Here is a 12,935-nt window from a genome sequence, read left to right as displayed (position 1 = left end):
TTTTATTTTGTAATCTCAACTTAGCCAAGGTCCTTGAGGATATGATCTCGACTCATCCTACCTACGTAGTGAGTAGAGTTATTTTTGGTGCTATCAATGACTATGCACCAACAGGCAATGGCTCATACTTGATTGTCCAATGGGGAGTAGTTTCATCACTTGATATATCAACTAAAATGTTTACTTTTTCACTACCTCCCTCTATATCATAGTCGTCCACTCAAAGTAGTCAAATGGGTGTCTCGAAAATCATGTGCAAAAATTATTGATGTTGCTTCCTCTACATATCTTCGAATGTATCTATCTCGAAGCAACTATCCATTGATGGTCCCTGGGATGCACTAAACATATTTAATCTCAGTTTCTTATTCCCAAATGATACATCCATGACTCCTGTCCTATAATTGATGCACGCATTTGCCGTAGCTAGGAAGGGTTTGCCTAAGATAATGAGAATTTGCCTTGGATTGCCACTCAGTTTCATGTCAAGGACTAAAAAATTAACTAAAAAATAGAACTCATCTACCTTGACCAAAACATCCTCGATCATCCCACGTGGTGTCTTAATTGATCTATTAACTAATTGTAGAGTGACGATGTGGGTTTCAATTCTCCGAATCCAAAAAGTTCATAAACTGAGCTAGGTAAAAGGTTCACACTCACCCCTAGATCTAGGAGAGCTTGTTCAATGTGAAGGTCTCCTATAATGCAAGAAATGGTAGGGATACCTGGATCTTTAAGCTTTGGAGGGGTAGCGTGCTGGAATATAGAGCTAGCTTGTTCGGTGAGGCATACTTTCTTCGGGAATTGTGATCGAGATTTACATTTCTGGATGCATAATTTCTTCAAAAATTTTGCGTAAGCTAGGACCTGTTTGATTGCATCTAGAAGGGAGAGATTAATTTGGACTTGCTTAAATAATTCCAATATCTCATCAAGTCTTCCTCTTTTCTTATCCACAAGAGTGGGGACTTTTAGGACACTCAAAAATGGGGCTTTAGGCAAGTAAGGTGATTTCGGTGCAGTTGGTCCCTTTTCTACTTTTGTGTCCTCCTTGCTCTTAGGTGATTTGGGCTTAGTCAGAGGTCTAGGATCGGTCTCATTGATTTTACTCATGTGTTCAATGACCTTCCCACTTTTGAGAGTCATGATTGATTTGGCATGTTCAAAAAAAGTATCTAGAGTATTGGAGCTCTCTACCATGAATTATCCTCTCGGATTGCTCTCAGATTGGCTAGTTAATTTTCTTCTTTCTCTCCTATTGACTGTGGTTGCTAGTTGACCTATTTGGGTCTCTAGCTTAGCAATGGATTGCGTGTGAGAGTTTAAGGGTCTGGGTGTTGACTTCTAATCATTCTAGCATTTTTAGAACCTTATTCTCAAAACTGAGCTGTGACCAGTGATAGATAGTTGAGGAATATTTTGAAACTGGTGGTATGGTTCATGCCTGTATGTCGGGTCTTGATAATTTGGTCTAGGTACAGTAGGGCCAACCACTGGCTGTGATCTCCAAAAAAATTTGGGTGATTTCTCTAGCCGAGGTTATAAGTGTTCGAATATGAATTATTTTTTGATCTACGAGCTTGTTGGGCTTGAGCTTGCTGGACCTGCTCATGCATAAATTCAGAAAATTGAGGTGCGGTAGGATATTCACTAACGAAATGAGTCAGGCTTGCACACAATGCACAAACATCTTGCACTGGATTAGGTAGAATCGAAGAGTGTTCGTATTCAGAAGATGGTCTAATTTTTGGGACAACTTATCTACCTTACTGTGGATATTCATAACATTTCCAATCTGATAGATTCCACCTCTTTTCTGTTGAGACATGGGTTGTTCTCTAGAGGCGGCAGACATGTGATGTAGGGAGTTCTCACTAAGTTTTTCAAAGAACTGCCAAGCCTCGTCTTCACTCTTTAGCATGAATATCCCACCACATGATGCATCGATCATTTGTCGGTGTTTCTTTGATAGACCATCATAGAAACACTGAACAAGTTGCCATTTGAGGACAGCGTGGTGGGTGAAGGAGGAAAATCGCTTTTCCTCTATAGGATCTTCCAGATTCATCAAATCTAGGATGGAATAATTTTAAAAAAAAATTATCCTACATATATTTTAGATCTAAGTCTCTAGATCTAATCTTCATATCTGATATTAAATCTAAAATAAATCTAAAAGGATGAGGAAATAAGTAATACCTCAAGGATAATCTGATTACCCTGTAGATGATCTCTGCACAGCCGAGGTTCTGATGTAGCCACGCAAGTCCTGGCCTCTATCGATATCCACTCAGGCAGAATTTGGAATGTCTTCTCCTTGTCAATCTACACTCCAAAAATCAGATCTAAATCTGATTAGGAAGATCTTCAAAAGTCTTCTGAAGTTGGAGCAGCAGCCTATCGAAGAAGTCCTGCAGCCTTCTGTTCCAGGCATCACCACACCTTGGATCTTTGCCAGATGGATGTCCAACTCTTTGGATGTGAAGAGGGGAGGAAAGAGAGTAGGGAGGATATAGAGAAGAGGGGAGGGGGCAGCAGCAATTGGATTTTGTGCATAAAATAATTTCTACCTCAAACCCTAGGCGCAGCAGGGTTTATATAGACCCTGTATGCTGCGCAGTGCCACATCATTCAACCAATTAAAAATTCCAATAAATTTTAGAAAAATTTTGATTGGTGGAGTGATATCATCTGATCATATCAAATAAGAACCCCACCTTATCTCCAAAAGATGGCACCAACATTGGATAAGCACAAATAGAGGTGGAGCCCAAGAGTTTAAATTGATCAAGACTCTCCAATCCTTATCTACTTGGGGCACCCATTTAATCCAATTGGGCTCACACTATAATCTGATTATGGCATCCAATTTGATGTGGCTTGGCTTGTGGACACTTTAAAAAATCCTCCAATGAGCCCTCTTTTGTTTAAAACCCATATGTTAACTTTTGACAGATGTCCTAAAATAAAATTGGTAGGTGCTAGGAATTAGCAGGTGTTGTCTTAAATTCATCTCATGAATTAAGACAAGCCTTTTTTGAGCTGGACAAGCTTCATTTAGACTGAGAGAAACCTTTTAAGATTCTCTGGATGAGTCAAATCATATTTGGCTCAGAAAAGATAGAAAAGATTACACGAGGAGAAAGTTAGGCTCAATCGTGTGCTAGCACAATTTCCTTGAACCTAATTGATCTTATCCAAATCAATTGGGTTAGCCCAATTGATGACATCCAGATCCTAACCCTTGTTTGTGTGATCCAGTTAGGTTCAATTCTGTATGGTAATGAGACATGTCGTAATCTCATTATCGACATCATCGAAACTCCTTTCGATGGATCAGAACTCTTCTGATTCAGACAATTAGAATGATCGATCATCAATATCATTCTAATTGCTCTCAAAATTCATCAGTGACACTAGAAGTATATGGTGGCAACCCATCAGAATTGAAGATGAACCTCTCGTGCAGCTACCTGTGTGATTGAGTTCTTCTATCATGAGTTCCGACTGAATTAGGGTTAAGGTGAACTCGTCAAACCCAACATCAGTCATATGAGTTAATCGATCGATTCGAATCCGATGTGAAACCTTAATGAAAAACTCTTTTCCATTATTTCACTCTGCTATGGTCATGGGCTTAAGGACTCGATCTTTCAATTATCATAGGACTACTCTCATCTACCGAGGTTGATAGATCCCATCTTGGTGCGACCTAGTTCCTACAATGAATATGCTACAGCCAACATACACCTCAGGATTCGAATGGCTAGGAGACTGAGTTATGGTGTAGTCAAACTATAACAACTCAAGGTGAACTGTTGATGAACCTCAGGTCAAAGAACTAGACACACAACTGCAGTATCGAGCTAGTCATTGACGAGAAGGTAGACTTCCTTATGACTGCTCGAAATGGTCACGCTCAGTACTCTCGTTCTCAACGAATACCTGTACTCTCGCTCTGGTGTCTCTACACCGTAGACTCAAGACACATCTATCCTAAAGAAGCGATCGTATACCAACCTTCTGGATCGATCACCATTCTCGTGATGATCCTATGGTCAGGAGCTATTTATGAGTTAGTTATGTAAATTCATACCTTAAATTTTCAACTCTTGAAAATATGAATTTACATTCCTACTAACTCAAAGGATGTATCACAAATGCAATGTATACAATGTGATAGAAGAATAATCTTTTTATTCATTTATAGTTAAAATTATAAATTTCCCTTAGATTTGTACAGGATATGTCAGCCGATCTGGCATCTAGGGCACACATCTAACAAATTCTCACTTGACCTAATGCCAATTGGCTACATATCTAAGTCCCATCTTCTCAAGGTGGGCTTCGATCTTTTGCTGTTCCATTTGGCTTAGTCAGTGGGTCTACCACATTGTCTGTGGAGTCGACTCTCATAACCTTGACATAACCCTTTTCGAGGTAATCACAGATCAGATGGAATCACCGCTCGATGTGCTTAGACTTCTGGTGAGACCTTGGCTCCTTAGCTAGGGCTATGGTACATTATCATCACAGCAAAGAGGTATGGCATCCGATGACATCACTCCAAGCTCTGCGGCAAACTTCTTATACCAGAATGCCTCTTCGCAGCTTTCGATGCAGCAATGTACTCTGCCTTCATGGTGGAATCAGCAATCACCGTCTGCTTGAAACTCTTCCAGCTAATTGCACCACCATTGCAAATAAACAGACTTTCAGATGTCGACTTTGATATCTATATCAGACATAAAGTCTGAGTCTGTATATCCCTGAATCTGGAGTTTTTCATTCCCAAAGACTAGAAACATATCCTTAGTCCTTCTCAAGTATTTAAGGATACATTTCACAGAAGTCCAGTGCTCTTCGTCTGGATTCAACTGATATCTGCTTGTGACACTCACAGCATGGGCTATATCAGGTCGTGTACATAGCATGGCATACATGAGGCTCCCTATTGCCGAAGCATAAGGGATCTTGCTCATGCGTTCAATCTCCTCAGGTGTGCTAGGGCACATCTTCTTGGAGAGATGAATGCCATGTCTAAAAGGCAATAAACTCTTTTGGAGTTTTCCATGCTAAACCTCTTTAGCACCTCCTCTATGTACATCTTCTGTGAAAGTCCAACATCCTATTTGGTTTATCTCTATAGACCTTAATACCCAGTATAAAGGATGCTCTCCTAGATCTTTCATAGAGATCTCCTTAGACAACCATACTTTGACTGAGGTCAACATGGGAATGTCATTCCCAATTAAGAGGATGTCATCTACATACAATACGAGGAAGACAACTGCGCTCACACTGACCTTTTTGAACACACATGGTTCCTCCTCGTTCTTGATGAAACCAAAATTTTGATCACATCATTGAAACAGTATTCCAACTCTGAGATGCTTGCTTAAGTCCATAAATGGACCTTTGCAGCTTGCAGATCTTGTTATCATCATCACTGATGTGAAACCAAATAACTGTTCCATATAGATATCTTCCTCAAGATGTCCATTTAAGAACGCCGTTTTCACATCCATCTGTCATATTTCATAATCGAAATAGGCTGCAACAGCAAGCAATGTGCGGATGGATTTTAGCATGGCTACGGCGAGAAGGTATCCTGATAGTCAATGCCTTTGCGCTGACTATAACCTTTCGCTACGAGCCTAGCCTTGAATGTCTCTACATTCTCATCTGCACCTATCTTTCTCTTGAAGATCTATTTATACCCAATAGGTACAATACTTTCAGGTGGATCTACCAAGGTCCAGACTTGGTTTGAGTACATCGAGTCAATTTCTGATCTCATTGCCTCTAACCATTTTTCGGAGTTGATATCTGATATCTCTCGTCATAGATCTTGGGGTCATCACCATGAGCCCCATTTTTCATGAGAAATATTTCCTCTACATCCTCTTGTATGGTACCTAAGTACCTTTCAGGAGGATAGAAAACCCTAGTCGATCTACGAGGTGGAAGAGGTTGTGTTAAGACTGGTTCTGATTGATTAGGTTCCTCAGATTTTTTAGCTCGTTGCTCTTGAGAGACATTCTCCTTGAACTTAATTATTCTTCCGATGCTACCATCTTGAATAATCTATTTTTCAAGAAAAATAGCATTTCGACTCACAATCACATTGTGGTCTTCCGAAATATAGAAATAGTATCCTAATGACTCTTTAGGATATCCTATGAACCGAGCTCTAAAAAATCTGAACTCTAACTTGTCTGCCTGCTGTCTCTTGACATGAGCGGATGACCCCAAATTCTGAGATGATTCAGACTTGGCTTCTTACCATGCATATCTCATATGGTGTGGTAGGAACGGTTTTATAGGAAACCCTATTCAATATATAAATTATTGTCATGAGATAATGTCCCCAAAAAAATTTGGGGAGGTCTGTGAAGCTCATCATGGAACGGACCATATCTAATAAGGTTCGATTTCTTCGTTCTGAAACCCATTGAGTTGAGACATTCCAGGTGGAGTCCATTGAGAGACTATGCCATTATCCTTAAGATAATCTAGAAACTCCCGACTAAGGTATTCACCTCCTCGATCTGATCGAAGAACTTTATTGGGCTTTCCTGTTTGTTTTTCTACCTCATGTCTGAATTCTTTGAACCTTTCAAAAGCTTCAGACTTGTGTTTTATTAGAAACACATACCCGTACCTAGACATATCATCGATAAAGGTAATGAAGTAGATGTAGTTGCTTTAGCCGGCACATCAAATGGGCCGCTAACATCCATATGTACTAAGGCAAGTAGGTCTGTGGCCCTTTCCCCATGTCCCACAAAAGGAAGCTTGGTCATTTTGCCTTGAAGGCATGATTCACAAACTGGATATGACTCAAAAGTCAACGGACTCAATAGCCAAATTTTTCCAATTTGTTAATCCTGTCTTCCGCTATATGACCTAGCCTTAGGTGCCACAGATACCTATTATTTAGACTATCTCTAGGCCTTTTAGTTCCTATGGCATTCACATTTTGCTCAATATTAAATATAGATACATCAATATGTAGCTGATAGAGACCGTTAATAAGAAAACCATCTGCAACTTTATTATTTTCATAAAAAATATTATAATGGTCCTTATGAAAGCTAATCACATATCCTTCTTATGTTAAACATGAAACAGAAATCAAATTCCTGCTTGCTGCAGGCACATAATAACAATCTCTAAGAAATAAATCTAATCCTAACAGTAATCACAGAGGGTAAGTTTCCACGGCCACAGCAGCAACCTTGCTCCGTTCCCGATGCGTAGGATTATCTCCCCATCCCTCAGCCTCCTGCTCTCCTCAAGACCCTGCATAGAAGTGCACAAATGAGCACTAGAACCAAAGTCAAGCACCCAACTGGATGCAGAAGAAACTATAAGATTAGACTCTAAAATGAGCATACCTCTAGAAGGACCATCCTTCTTGTTCTTCAGGGTGGCCAGGTACTGAGGACAGTTCTGCTTCCAATGGCCGTCTGATTGGCAGTGAAAATATTTTTCCTTATCAGCAACCTTCTTCTTCGGTTCTGTCTTCTTCTTCATGCCATCCACTTCTGCTTCTTCACAGACTTTTTTTCTTTCCAAAAGACTTTCTCTTGGAAGAAGTCTGCTCCATAGTAAGAACTGAGCTTTTTGAACCCTTCATAGAAAGCTCAGCCGTAACCAGCATGTTCATTAACTCGGCCAAGGTACACTGTATCTTATGCATATGAAAGTTCATGATGAACTGACCATATGCATCGGACAAGGACTAAAGGATCACATCAATCTAAAAATCCTTGTCTAAGATGATACCAAGCTTCTCAAGCTCCTCAAGATCCTTGATCATTGTCAAACAATGATCTTGGACTGACTGCCCATCACGCATCTTGGCCTTAAAAAGTCTTTGACAAACTTGATACTTGGTCGCGCGACTCTGTTCACCAAACAACTCTTGTAGGTGAGCCAATATTTGGTGGGTAGTCAAAATATTCTCATGTTGGCACTGCAAGTTATCAGTCATTGCACCCAACATGTAGTACCTTGCTTTGTTATCATCATCCATCTACTTTTTCAGAGACACTCTCTGTTCAGCAGTCAGACGTGCTGGCATGGCAGGTGAGTTCTGATCCAAGACATGAGTCAATTTTTTAGAACTCAGAATAATTCTGTAGTTCTCAACCAGTCTTTGAAATTGGGTCCAGTCAATCTGTGGGTGTCTAGTATTTTGTCAGGGGGTTGGAGGTAGACATATTTCCTGTAGAGAGTCGAAAGTTTCTAGTTAGATTTTGTAATCAGACTTAACTAATTTATTTAGAGATTTTATTTTTAAAATAAATTAGGCTCCCACTATTTTCTCAGATCCCTACACTCCCTTGGTAGAGATGTGAAAATCTTCATGATCAGTAATTTTTAGTGGGTGGTGCGGTCTCACCGACTGGCTCACCACCTCACCTAACAGTTATTGATGATGGGTCAACCGATGAGTGGACAACTCTTGTCCAATGATTCTCTAATCATAGTGCACCCAAAACTTGGTCTCTAATTCATGAAGCTCACCGTGTCCGGATATTGCTCCAATCCTTAGTTAAGTCAGTCCCACCATTTGTATGAACTAGATTTCTGATTGGGTCCCTCACCGTATCTGAAATATTGAGCCCAATCCATCCTCTAATTCGTAGCATCCAATGCCTAATGGACATGATTGCATCTTCTCGATGCAACTGAGCCACTGTAACCAGCTGAGAACAATCAACCCCAGAAAGGGCCCGCACATCCACAATAGTGGAAGACTAGACTTAATATTTTCTTAGGAAGATTTGATTTAGGTCTCATTAAACTTGACTTAACATAGTCATAATAATTATGACTAACCTAGTGGCATGGGTCAGCTCGAATTGTTAGCCACCTCTAATCAGAACTGAGTCGACACATATGGCCAGGTAAGTGAGACCGGTGGGAGGGATATGTCATTAACTTGACAAGAACGCATTCGAGTCAAGTAGCTCCCAATTAAAAACAGTCGGTCGCATCTGTCCAACTTACCTTAGACACCAAGTTGTCGAACCAGAACTAATTGGATTAGCCTACAATCCAGGCTCTAACCACTGAGCCAAATTAGGTCTTAACTTGATCGAGTCACATCTAAATGTGATTCAACCTTGACTCAGACTTAATCCTATTAGGCTGGTCAATTATTAGCTTTCATGATCCCACCTAACAACTCTTGATTCGATTTGATCAATCGCTAGACCTAATTGAGCTACCCAAGCCTGAATCTAATTTTATGAAAATATTTTAGATCTGAAATTCTCCATTTTAAACCTAACTTAATTTCATAAGCTTAATTCATTAATTAAGTTTGGGTTCATAAACAAAGCATGTAAAATAAATTCTAGAATTTCAGGATTTAGGATTTTGCAGAAAAGTAAGTTTTGATTTCTGATTAAGGATGAACGTGCGGCACCCCTACACATCATATGAACACCCCATTGAGTAGGAAGAGAGGGTCTTAAAATCCTACTTCGTTCTTATGATCGGACAGCCATGAGGAATACCTTAATCAGAAATATAAATTTAACTACAAAACTAGTTAGATCTAAATTAACATATCACATATACAATTTAAGATCTAACTAATACATGTTTTGCATACATCTCATGTATCAAAAATCAATCTAATTAACATACTTTCAGATCTGATACATCACATGTAATATCTGAAAAATAAGATTTAAATTAAACTATTCAAAATTAAATCTATTCTAGACAAGTTACTAGAAAATTCTACAACTAGTCTAGGCATGCAGCAGATCAATTTTATGAAAAAATTAAAATTTTATTTTTTATTTTTTGATCTGATTATAATACTTATAACATCATAAAAATAGAGAATAAATTAATTTAATTTATATTTTAATCTCATTAAAATATAAGACTTAAGATTATTCATGGATTTAACTAATCCTAGTCTAGTCATGCATCTTATGCATGTTAGATCTTCTTAGATTTAATTTTAAATATTTTAATTTCAGATCCTATCATATCTGATATGACATTTAAAATCTTTAATATCAAATAAATAAAAATTGAAATCAGATCTAAATTAGATCTGAAATAGAGCCAATAATCTGGCTCTGATACCAGTTGAAGGAGGAAAATCACTTTTCCTCTATAGGATCTTCCAGATTTCATCAAATCTGGGGTGGAATAATTTAAAAAAAAATTATTCTACATATATTTTAGATTTAAGTCTCTATATCTAATCTTCATATCTGATATTAAATCTAAAATAAATCTAAAAGGATGAGGAAACAAGTAATACCTCAAGGGTAATCTGATTACCCTGTAGATGATCTCTGCACAGCTGAGGTTCTGATGTAACCACGCAAGAACATGGCATCTACCAGTATCCACTTAGATAGAATCTAGAATGTCTTCTCCTTACAAATCTACACTCCAAAAATTAGATCTAAATCTGATTAGGAAGATCTTCAAAAGTCTTCCTGAAGTTGGAGCAGCAGCCTGTCGAAGAAGTCCTGCAGCCTTCTGTTCCAAGCGTCACCACACCTTGGATCTTTGCCAGATGGATGTCCAACTCTTTGGACATGAAGAGGGGAGGAAGAAGAGTAGGAAGAATATGGAGATGAGGGGAGGAGGTAGCAGCTATTGGGTTTTGTGCATAAAACAATTTCTGCCTCGAAACCCTAGGCGCAGCAGGGTTTATATAGGCCCTGTATGCTGCGTAGTGCCACATCATTCAACCAATCAAAAAATTCTAATAAATTTTGAAAAAATTTTGAATGGTAGAGTGATGTCATCTGATCATATCAGATAAGAACCCCACCTTATCTCCAAAAGATGGCACCAACATTGGATAAGCACAAATAGAGGTGGCGCCCAAGAGTTTAAATTGATCAAGACTCTCCAATCCTTATCCACTTGGGGCACCCACTTTAATACAATTGGGCTCACACCATAATCTGATTATGGCACCCAATTTGATGTGGCTTGGCTTGTGGACACTCCACAAAAATCCTCCAATGAGGCCTCTTCAGTTTAAGACCCATATGTCAACTTTTGATAGATGTCATAAAATGAAATTGGCAGGTGCTAGGAATTAGTAGGTGTTGTCTTAAATTCATCTTATGAATTAAGACAAGTCTTTTCTGAGCTGGACAAGCTTTATTTAGATTAAAAAAATCTTTCTAAGATTCTCTGGATGAGTCAAATCACATTTGGCTCAGTAGAGACATAAAGATTACATGAGGAGAAAGTTAGGCTCAATCGTGTGCTAGCATAATTTCCTTGAACCTAATTGGATCTTATCCAAATCAATTGGGTTAGCTCAATTGATGACATCCAGATCCTAACCCTTATTTGTGTGATCCAGTTAGATTCAATTCTGTATGGTAATGAGACATGTCATGATCTCATCATTGACATCATCGAAACTCCTTTCGATGGACCAGAACTCTTCTAATTTAGACAATTAGAATGATCGATCATCAATATCATTCTAATTGCTCTCAAAATCTACCAGTGACACCTAGCAGTATATGATGGCAATCTATAGAACTGAAGATGAATCTCTCGATGTAGCTACCTGTATGATTGAGTTCCTCTATCATGAGTCCTGACTGAATTAAGGTTAAGGTGAATTCATCAAACACAACATCAGTCATATAAGTTAATCGATCGATCCGAGTCTGATGTGAAATCTTAATGGAAAACTCTTTTTCATTATTTCACTCTGCCATAGTCATGGGCTTAAGGACTCGATCTTTCAATTATCATAGGACTACTCTTCTCATCTACTGAGGTTGATAGATCCCATCTTGGTGCGATCTAGTTCCTACAATGAATATGCTACAGCCAACATACACCTCAGGATTTCGAATGGCTAGGAGATCGAGTTATGGTGTAGTCAAACTATAACACACCAAGATGAACTGTTATGCACCTCAGGTCAAAGAACTAGACACACAACTACTGTATCGAGCTAGTCATTGACGAGAAGGTAACTTCCTTATGACTGCTTGAAGTGGTCACGCTCAGTACTTTTGTTCTCAATGAATACTATACTCTCACTCCGGTGTCTCCACACCATAGACTCAAGACACATCTATCCTAAGGAAGCGATCGTACACCAACCTTCTGGATCGATCACCATCCTCGTGATGATCCTATGGTCAGGAGCTATTTATGAGTTAGTTATGTAAATTCATGCCTTAAATTTTCAACTCTTGAAAATATGAATTTACATTCCTACTAACTCAAAGGATGTATCATAGACACAATGTATACGATGTGATAGAAGAATAATCTTTTTATTCATTTATAGTCAAAATTATAAATTTGCCCTTAGATCTGTATAGGAATGTGTCAGCCAATCTGGCATCTAGGGCACACATCTAATAGTGGGGGCATTTACGAATAAGATCTCTTAACCTTTCCCATGTCTCATGAAAAAGTTCACCATCCAATTAGAAAAACTAGTGATGGCTTTTCTAATTTGATTTATTTTTCTAATTGAAAAGTATTTTTTGAGGAATTCTCTCTGAAGATGGTCTCAAGTTGAAATGATTATGGAATCTAGGGAGTTTAACCATTACTTGACTTTGTCCTTTAGTGAAAAAGGAAACAGTTTCAACCTGAGGGCATCATCGGAGAAGTTTTGGATTTTTACTGTGGAGCATATCTCAAAAAATTCATCCAAGTATTTATACGGATCCTTATTCATCAGTCCATAGAATGATGGAAGCATTTGAATAATGCTAGACTTGATTTCGTATTGTGCCGTCTCCGCAGGAGGAGGCTGGATACATGACGAGTAAGTGTAAGATGAGGGAGTAAAATACTCTCTCAATTGTCATGGTGGGTCAGTCTCTTATTTTGGATCCATGGTTTTGATTTGGTTTATTCGAATCATTTTTTCTAACTCTAGGTCTAATGGG

The 12,935-nt window shown here is 38.6% G+C and overlaps 1 non-coding gene across 1 annotated transcript; it reads left to right on the top strand.

The window, feature by feature from the left end:
• The first annotated feature begins 12,392 nt into the window (after window positions 1-12,392).
• On the top strand, window positions 12,393-12,496 carry LOC140856799 (small nucleolar RNA R71). The gene has a single exon (XR_012140401.1). It is a non-coding gene; the product is annotated as a small nucleolar RNA R71 (small nucleolar RNA).
• Window positions 12,497-12,935: the final 439 nt, after the last annotated feature.

This window comes from Elaeis guineensis, chromosome 3 (genome assembly GCF_000442705.2).
Source record: "Elaeis guineensis isolate ETL-2024a chromosome 3, EG11, whole genome shotgun sequence".
NCBI classification, from domain to species: domain Eukaryota; kingdom Viridiplantae; phylum Streptophyta; class Magnoliopsida; order Arecales; family Arecaceae; genus Elaeis; species Elaeis guineensis.
This window is presented reverse-complemented; position numbering and strand designations above follow the sequence as displayed.